We start from the raw sequence: 10,000 nt of genomic DNA on the forward strand, positions 1-10,000 counted from the left end.
TCCACAGAGTTGGGCCCAGGATGGACCCCTGAGGAACACCGGCGGTTACATGCCGTACGACGGGGCCTTCGCTCGTGTCAAAGTACAGCACACGATCCTCGAAGTAGCTTCGAAGCATCCGTTGGAGGCCGACGGGAACACCTTTTGCCTGAAGGGCGCTGGCAATGGATTGCCAGTTGGCCGTGTTGAAGGCGTTCTTCACGTCCAACGCCACCACAAGCAAGAAACGGTTATCCCGGCCGTTCGTTCGCCGGAACGACATGGCGGTACGGCCGGCCTCAACAACCCGCTGGATGGCGCTCACTGTCGACCGCCCTCGACGAAATCCGAACTGCCGGTCCGACAGTCGGGGTGAAGACGGCTCTTCGAGATGTTCATTGAGGCGATTCAGGATGAGGCGCCTTGCGTCGAGCCGTCTGCTCTCCCGAGGCTTCCCCTGCTTCGGCAGCAACACCAGTCGTTGCCTCTTCCACTGCGCCGGAAACGAAGCGCGGTTGAGGCAATCCTGGTACAGGACCCGGAAGACCTCCGGGAACAACATGATGGCCGTCTTCACTGCCGCATTCGGGATGCCATCGAGCCCTGGTGCTTTGTGATTTGCCATCTGGCTCGCGATGAGCAGCAGCTCGTCGTCCGTTACCGGTGCAATTCCCGCCGTTGTTGTTGCTCCCTCGACGCTTCCAACGTTGCTCAGCCGCGACCAGTCGCAGGGCGGATGCTCAGGGAAGAGGTCGGATACAATACGTTCGAGGACGCCCCGGTCCGCTTCGGACGGCATCCGACTGCCCCGGAGCCGAGACATAACGACACGGTATCCTGCCCCGAACGCATTCTCTTCTGCAATTTCGATCAGCTCCTGGAACAAGTTCCGCTTGCTAGCTCGAATTGCTCGGCTGAGCTCCGCCCTTGCTGTCCTGTGCTCTGCTGCTGCTATGCTGCGCTCCTCCAAGTCAGCCGTCTGCAGCAATCGGTCACGGGCAACCTCGCAATTGTTCCTCAGTCGAGCCAGGAGGGGAGACCACCAAAAGATGTTCCGATGCGGGTCTTGGTGCACTCGGGTAACCCGTTGCATCGTCTCGTCGCAAGCCTTGAGCATGGCTGCGATCATACCCTCCTGGCTCGTTGCGCGTTGGACAAAGTCCGCAGCGAACAGCGCCTCGAGGAATGAGGAAGGAGAAAACTGCGAGGCTTTCCATCTAAGCGGCCAGCGTGACGCACACGCCTCTGGCTTGAGGAATCACCCTGCTGCGACGATGGTTGCCGCTGTCGTTGCTGCTGCTGCTGTTGTGATAACTGCTGCTGTTGCTGGGACTGCTGTTGCTGCTGCTGCTGTTGCTGCTGAGACGACTGCTGCGCTGTCTGCTGATGGTTCTGTAGTTGTTCGGGGGATGGTGGTGTTCCTCCCACGGTGTAGAGAACATAGCGGTGGTCTGACGCGGTGTAGCTTGTGCTGACAACCCAGGTGTCAGGGCGAGCGATCGACGGGCTCGCGAATGCCACATCCACTATACTCGGGAGAGCCACCCCGTTGCCATCAAACGTGTATTCCCGACCTTGATTAATCACGATTAGGCCAAGCTGCTCCACCATTCCGTGCAGCTCTTCCCCGCGGTCGCAAGTCCTCGGGCTGCCCCACTCCTCATGTCTGGCGTTAAAATCGCCGGCGACGACGACTTGAGGGTGGGAGAAGCCTTCGAGTTCTATTGCTTCCAGGAAGCGCTCGAACTCTGCGAGGTTAAGGCTTGGTGGAGCATAGCAGCTGATGAAAACCACTCCGCCGATCTGCGCTGCAACCAACCCCTGAGCTTCACTGCACCACACCCGCTGTATTGGTAGCTCACCGACAGCTACCACCGCTACCGCCTTGCAGCTGCTGAATGCCCACCGGCCGTTGTTTTCAGGTGGGCGCAGAACATCAGAGAGAATGAGCACGTCTGCTTTCTCCTCTCTGGCAGCTTGCAGCACCAGGTTCTGGGCATCACGGCCATGGCCCAGGTTCGCCTGCAGAACTTTCAGGGCCGGGAACATCGTTGGGCCGAACGGGCACATTCGCTGTGGCCTATGTGGTGAGCGCCACCGCACAGTGCGCACTTTGCCTCATTCTGGCAGGATCGTGCTTTGTGTCCGGTAAGCCCACAGCGGATGCACAGATTCTGCCTATCTGCGGTGGAACGGCAGTTCGAGGCGATGTGGCCCATCTCCAGACAGCGGAAACAGCGCTGTCGCTCTGGAGGCGTTGGTGGGGCTGCTCGAACCTTGCTCACACAGTCGCACAGGAACAGTTTAAGTCCTTCCAACTGCCGAGCCGACTTCACAGGTAGCCGGATGCGTGCTCGCTTCGAACCATCCGGTAGTTCCCAAATGCTGGCAGAAACAACTCCAGCACTTGCGCCAATCTTAGCATCGAGGGCAGCAATGATATCTTCCTCCGTAGCAAGGGGATCGATATCGACTACCAGCAGCTCACCCATTTCTGTGACAAGCCGACTGACGCCTGCGTCGCCGATGATTTTGCGGACGCCTTCCAGCATAAGCGGAGCGTTTGCCGTCTTGCTCAGCTCCATACGTAGCAGCCTGGCATGAGTTCGGCGGCCCTGCTTAATATGCCCTTTCATTTCGCTGTGAGCCGCGTCCAGACGAATGGCTATGCGCACCTTCTCGTAGATGCCATCCCAGGTTTCGCCTTCACTGGGAGACACCTCGATGATGTCGGGCCTCGGCTTTCGCTTACGATGTTGCTGATGTTGCTGCTGCATACGCTCCTGCTGCTGCTGCTGCGAGCCGGCGACCGCCTGTCGCTGTGGCTGACGCTGCTGCTGCTGCTGCTGCTGCTGCTGTTGCTGTTGCTGCTGCTGCTGGGAGCGTGGCTTACCCGTAGCTTTTCCGCGATATCTACGCCGCACGACCTCACTAAAGGTGAGTTCCGGCACAACGTCTACGCGGACGGCTGTCGATGCCTCGCTGCGCGGCGGCATGACTGCGCGCGACGTCGACGCGCGGGGCTGCTCCTGCTCGTGCTGGTTCCGCTGCTGCTGTTGTTGTTGCTGCAGCTGCGGCGCAGAGGGTCGGCGCGGCAGCGGAGTCGGAGGTTGGCGCGGACTAGCTGACGGTTGTCCGCCGGCAACCTTTGCTGCCAGAAGAGAGTTGAGCACGTCTCGGTCGCGCTGATGTGCGGCGGCGAGCTTCTCCATCTGTGCCTCCAACTTCTCCTCTCGTCGTTTTGCCTCCTCCTTCTCCTCTTGTAGCAGTTGGCACATGCCAGTTATCTGCTCGGAGAGGCGAGCATTTTGCTCCTTCATTTCTGCATTCTGCTCCTCTAGTCGTTGGATTGTTGCCTTAAGCAACTCGAGCTCCGGTGTGGCCGTGGCGGCCTTGGATGCCACGGCGGGCTTGTTGTTGCCTGTGACACTGACCCTAGGCAGCGCCACTCGAGGCTCGGTCACAAACAGCTTCGAGCCAGATGCCAAGCTGCTACGGCAGTCCACAGAGACTGACCTCGCACTCGCGCGCGTTGACATCCCGGATGATGCCATCATCTTTGCCGACTTTCAGGTTGGTGGGTTAAATAACCCTGGGGGTCGATGTGACCCCGGGGGTCGAGTTGACCCCGGGGGTCGAGATGACCCCAAGTATGCAGCGCCGTCTAGCTGGTGTTCTGCCGCTCAATCGCTGCTGTAGAATCCTTCTTCCACGCTGGTTTTCCACTATGGTCCGACTTGCGACCCCCTGGTGGGCTGGGGGGAGGGGTGTGGTGGCGAAAAATTACGAGAGGGTGCGTCGCTCACGTGGGGAATGGATCCGCACCAATCCCGAATTTTTCCGGCACTTTTCACGTCCAAATTGCGCTGCCCGCTTTTTCGACCCTTTTGAACCTATTTTAGGGATTTTTCGAAAAATTCGAGCAGTTTTCGAGTTGCTCGAACTACTCGAATCGAGCAGATTCGAGCTGCCGCGGGCACTACACTTCTTCCCCAAATTTTCTGCGCACTTTTTGTAAACTCGAGCACTTTTCGAGCAGTAACGGACTTTTCAAATTTTTGCCCCTTGGGAACTGCTCCCCGGACAAAATTTGTCCCTTGGGTATTATAGAACTGTCACCAAGAAACGTCAAAAATTTTTTCACGATTTTCACAAATTTTTGATGCAATCTTATTGTACGCATAAAAACAAGCACAACGGTGAAAACCGCACACGAATCCGAGCAAAACTCGCGGAGTTATTCGCGATTTGCTATTTATTTCGATTTTTCCGAAAGCACGTGCTCCGGCGGTAGCACCCCGACACTTTTTATTTTCTCGTTTTTCACCGATTTTCGTTCTGTTTTTTAAATTCACGTTCAGCGTCACTACGCGCACCTTTAAAATCACATCCGGCACGAATCCGTGCGTTTTTCACTGAGTTATTCACATTCAAAGTTCCCCATACAAATTGTATGGGGATGTAAACACACACTTTTATGCACTTTAAACTTCTCAAAACGTCTCGAAAACACTTTTAAACGCTTTAGAAGCGTCGAATTATCCAGAATCGAGTGTTTCCGGCGCCGAAATCACACAGTTTTGCGCATTTTTCCACACCCGGAAATTTGGTACTACCGGGGGGGGGCAAATGTACACAGAACAACACGAATTTTTTTAAAGCGCAGAAAATCACAGAAATTCGACCAAATAACACTATCTGTAGGTAAATTGGGTGCTCTGAACACGATTTTGAGGGTTTCAGAGCGATCCGAGGCCGTTTTACACACTTTTTTTGCACACTTTGTCGGAGCGTGTTTACATACGTCTGTACCCGACGGCTACTCGATGAACACTCACACAGGGATAACTGGCTTGTGGCCGCCAAGCGTTCATAGCGACGTGGCTTTTTGATCCTTCGATGTCGGCTCTTCCTATCATTGTGAAGCAAAATTCACCAAGCGTAGGATTGTTCACCCTTTCAAGGGAACGTGAGCTGGGTTTAGACCGTCGTGAGACAGGTTAGTTTTACCCTACTGGTGTGTGCTTATAGTCGCTATCTTAACGGAATTCCTGTGCAGTACGAGAGGAACCACAGGTACGGACCACTGGCTCAATACTAGTCCGACCGGACTTTGGTATGACGCTACGTCCGCTGGATTATGCCTGAACGCCTCTAAGGTCGTAGCCAATCCGAGCTGATAGCGCTTCTCAAACCCATTAGGTGTTCGGAAGCTAGCGGGCCTAACAACCCTCTGAGATCCGTTGGAGTCTGCGTCTGCAGCCCGGCGTCTCATCCCGCTATACCTAGGCCGCAATGAGTGGAGTTCGCTGCACGTGTTAGTACCGTAACTGGGAACGCCGTTGGCTTGAGCTCTGCCCAACGTGGATATACCTAGTTTCGACACCTATCAACCGCCCGCAAACGACGGGACTTCAGGCTGGGAGCTGCGAGTTGTAGAGATGCGTTCGCATCGATCCTCTCAGGCGACCCATGCTTGGTGGTTTGTCCGTGTGCCCTTCCTCGATGTGCGCAAGCTCGTCTTGGTCTGGGGACCACGTCGACACAGGGGATACTCTTGTGAGAGCATGAGTGTACTAAGTTGAGTGTAGCAAGGGAACGCGTGCCCCTTCCTCGTTGGCGTAACTAACCATCTTGGTCTGGGGACCGTGGTACCGTGCTCTGGTGAAGCTTGGTGCGTGCTCCTTCCTTGTCAGACGAGTGACTTGACCTGGTCTGGAGACCGTTCCTTTATACTAGTGGACAAGAGTTGGCTACTTCCGTGTCAGACGAGTGACTTGACATAGGATGGAGAAGGACACTTAACACTAATGAGCTTGTCGGCGTGCCTCGTTCTCGACTTGATTGTCTTGATGTGAGGACCGTGCGGACCACACCAGTAAGCTTACACATGCTCGTTACAAGTTGTATAAGTTGACCCGTTTGGCCCGGTTGCCTTGCACATGATGGTGTTGACCATGTTCGGTTAACAGGTCGTGTGTCGAGGTGGTCGGCCTTGGTAGTAGGATGTCTTGTGCATGTGACGTGTTGACCTGGTTTGGTCGGTGTGTCGTCGTGTACGAGATGACCTACTTACCCGTTAGTTTTCCAAGTTGTATTATGTGTTGACTTAGTTGACGTGTCATGTGCTTGGATGATTAGCGTACGGGTCATGTATGGTGCGCTTGCTTCAGTTGAAGGGATGTACTAGTACAGTTGTGTTAATTGTTTATTTCACGATCTGGTCTTTTGGCTGGATCGTGAAAAACGCTAAGTCCCAAATCCTGAACTCGAGAAGAAAGCGCCAATGACAACGTTTTTGACTGGAGCTCCCTAGCATTCGGCTTTTTCTACTTTGAAGGGATGTACTGTTGTATGAATTGTTTATTCACGAACTGGTCGTTTGATTGGATCGTGAAAAAATCGCTCAGTCCCAAATCCTGAACTCGACAGGAAAGCGCTGATTGCAAACATTTTGACTGGAAGTCCCTTGAAAATGGCGTTTTCGTTATTGGCATTATGTGGCACGTTTATTGTGGCTAGAACATTAATTATTCACCAAATGGCACCAAAGCTTGGCAAAAGTCGCGAAACACTCCTATCTCGACGCACCAGCAATCGCAACTTGATGCAAAATAAATTGCACGAGCTAATGATACTTGTACCATGCACAGTACACCGTACCAAAATATACCCCTGAAAGTGTGCAATTTGGTGCTACCCTAGGAATATGTATGGGGAAGCCTAGCTACGTGTGTCGCACGTTCCAAGTTGCATGGACGTCGAACAGAGGCATGCAAAAGCACCTATCTAGGGAATTACTCTACGTTCTAGTAGCAAGTGCGATTTTCCAGTCCAGCACGGCAGTACGCCTGCACGCATACACTCCATGTACCAGAAATGTACCAACCTAGGCGTTGCTCAGTAGCTTTTAGCGGCACATAGAAAAGTATTCGAGTTCAGATTTTTGGGACTTAGCGTATTTTTAAAACTAATAACGAAAATTAAATTTTAAATCGGTAAACGGCTAGGAGTTGCTCAGTAGCTTTGGCGGCACATAGAAAAAGTATTCGAGTTCAGATTTTTGGGACTTAGCGTATTTTTAAAACTAATAACGAAAATTAAATTATAAATCGGTAAACGGCTAGGAGTTGCTCAGTAGCTTTTGCGCAACGTGGCAAAAGTATTCGAGTTCAGATTTCTTGGACGTAGCGTATTTTTCAATCATAATAAACCGAATCAAACATAACAATGATGAAACTTACACCATGTCCCAAGGTTGTGCACAAAACGTAACGATAAAGTGCTGGCGAAGTTAGAGGTGCACCAAAATTGTGTACCGATCAGGGAAAGTACTCTACGTTCCTATGATTTGGGTGAAAAGTGTTGATTAACTGCTGGTAAGAATAGACAGTTGCTTATCATACACATCGCAAACGAACACCCCTTAGTGAGCATTAGCAAAAGTCAATGGCACAAAGCAATTGCAATACAAACTGATCAAGTACATTAAAGAACGCTAAGTACCAGGACTTCTTTCCAAGAATGGTGTCCGCGACGGAGGGCAAGCGTCCTTCCCAGGTTTTCCTAGTAAACCTTGTATGGTAAACATACCCAAGCGTGTCTGTAAGCACGCAACGAAAGTCACGAACGGGCACATACCTAGGAATGTACTCTACGTACTTGGACTTTTGTCCAAGAATGGTGTCCGCGACGGTCGGGCACTGCGACGCAATAACCAAATCCTAGGATTGTAACTTTAGTGTGCACAAACATAAACATTAACGCGTTCGCTCGGGCTGCGCCGTCCGTGTTGAACACAAATGTGGGTGATTATATGCGTGGAGGACAAAAACATACGAGGAGGAGACAGTTTTCTGCACGATGTGCACAGAGCTCATTTCGTCGTCCCGGGCGAATGGAAAACACAAACATCGCGAGTATCGTTCTAGGTTTCTGTCTATAAAAGGGCAGGCCAAAAGGTGACCGGTTGAGATAAGCATTTTAAGCATACAAACACTTTATTGGAACTTTTGATACAAAAACAAGGTACGTACATGTAGGTTGTACCAACATGGACATCTATGAACGCGTACGCTCGGGCTGCGCCTCCGTCTTGTACTTTCCTGATCGGTACACAGTTTTGGTGCACTGCTATTCCGACCGGCAACTTGTACCAACATATACATCCATGAACGCGTAAGTAGTGTACTTTCCCTGATCGGTACACACTGTTGGTGCACGGCATAAGAAAAGAGCTAAAATGGTCAAACTCAATCCATTTCAACAATAGATAGTCGATAGTAGCTGTGCCGATGAAGTAGGGCACGATGCAAGTTAATGTTGTTTAATGAATAACATGTCCGCCATACATTTCAGTACAAAATTGCTCGGTCAGACCTACAAAGTGCTATATCTCGAATACGAGGCGTCGGACTGGGGGGTTGTAGAGCAATTTTAAGTTCGTCTAATGATTCTACATCCGATTCTGGATAGCGGTTTTTTGACCACTTTTCAATATTTTGTGACACCCCGAACCTAGGGGCAGCTCCCTAGCTTTTTTCAAAAATGTGCACCGAACGGGCCGGAGAGCTCGTGTGGCTCAAAACATGTTTTTCGCTAAAACACCTCAAAACGTGTAAGGAACGCACCCTAGCTCTTGTTTTTCAAAAGTTATGGCCATTTAAAGTCAGACGGGTTTTTGCTTCAAAATAGCAATTTTACCCGTCCCTATGGCCATGCTTTAAATTTTCACGAAAATGCCAGGTCAGACCTAGGGCGGGCCATATCTTGAATACTAAACGTCGCAGACATTGGTCGTAGAACAATTTTAAGTTCGTCTAATGATTCTACATCCGATTCTGGATAGCGGTTTTTGACCACTTTTCAATATTTTGTGACACCCCGAACCTAGGGCAGCTCCCTAGCTTTTTTCAAAAATGTGCACCGAACGGGCCGGAGAGCTCGTGTGGCTCAAAACATGTTTTTCGCTAAAACACCTCAAAACGTGTAAGGAACGCACCCTAGCTCTTGTTTTTCAAAAGTTATGGCCATTTAAAGTCAGACGGGTTTTGCTTCAAAATAGCAATTTTACCCGTCCCTATGGCCATGCTTTAAATTTTCACGAAAATGCCAGGTCAGACCTAGGGCGGGCCATATCTTGAATACTAAACGTCGCAGACATTGGTCGTAGAACAATTTTAAGTTCGTCTAATGATTCTACATCCGATTCTGGATAGCGGTTTTTGACCACTTTTCAATATTTTGTGACACCCCGAACCTAGGGGCAGCTCCCTAGCTTTTTTCAAAAATGTGCACCGAACGGGCCGGAGAGCTCGTGTGGCTCAAAACATGTTTTTCGCTAAAACACCTCAAAACGTGTAAGGAACGCAACCTAGCTCTTGTTTTTCAAAAGTTATGGCCATTTAAAGTCATACGGGTTTTTGCTTCAAAATAGCTATTTTACCCGTCCCTATGGCCATGCTTTAAATTTTCACGAAAATGCAAGGTCAGACCTAGGGCGGGCCATATCTTGAATACTAAACGTCGCAGACATTGGTCGTAGAACAATTTTAAGTTCGTCTAATGATTCTACATCCGATTCTGGATAGCGGTTTTTTGACCACTTTTCAATATTTTGTGACACCCCGAACCTAGGGGCAGCTCCCTAGCTTTTTTCAAAAATGTGCACCGAACGGGCCGGAGAGCTCGTGTGGCTCAAAACATGTTTTTCGCTAAAACACCTCAAAACGTGTAAGGAACGCACCCTAGATGATGAAAAGTGCAATCAGAATGTCAATCGACAACTTTGTTGGGGGTACCATTTTTACTCTACGGGCCAGTAGCTTAGGCGCGCCAACAGCGCTTTCCTTTCGGGTTCCCATTTTTGCCCTCCTGGGATTATGATCATTTGTTCATTGCCTACTATAGGGAGGGTACCTTGCTACGAGGTCAAACATGAAGATTGCACCAAATCGTAGTTTTTACCTCTATTTAGTCGTAGGAGCATGGTTTGCAGTGGCAGTGGGTCATTAAGCCCCCG

This window comes from Anopheles arabiensis (genome assembly GCF_016920715.1).
Source record: "Anopheles arabiensis isolate DONGOLA chromosome X unlocalized genomic scaffold, AaraD3 X_pericentromeric_contig0001, whole genome shotgun sequence".
Lineage (NCBI taxonomy): Eukaryota > Metazoa > Arthropoda > Insecta > Diptera > Culicidae > Anopheles > Anopheles arabiensis.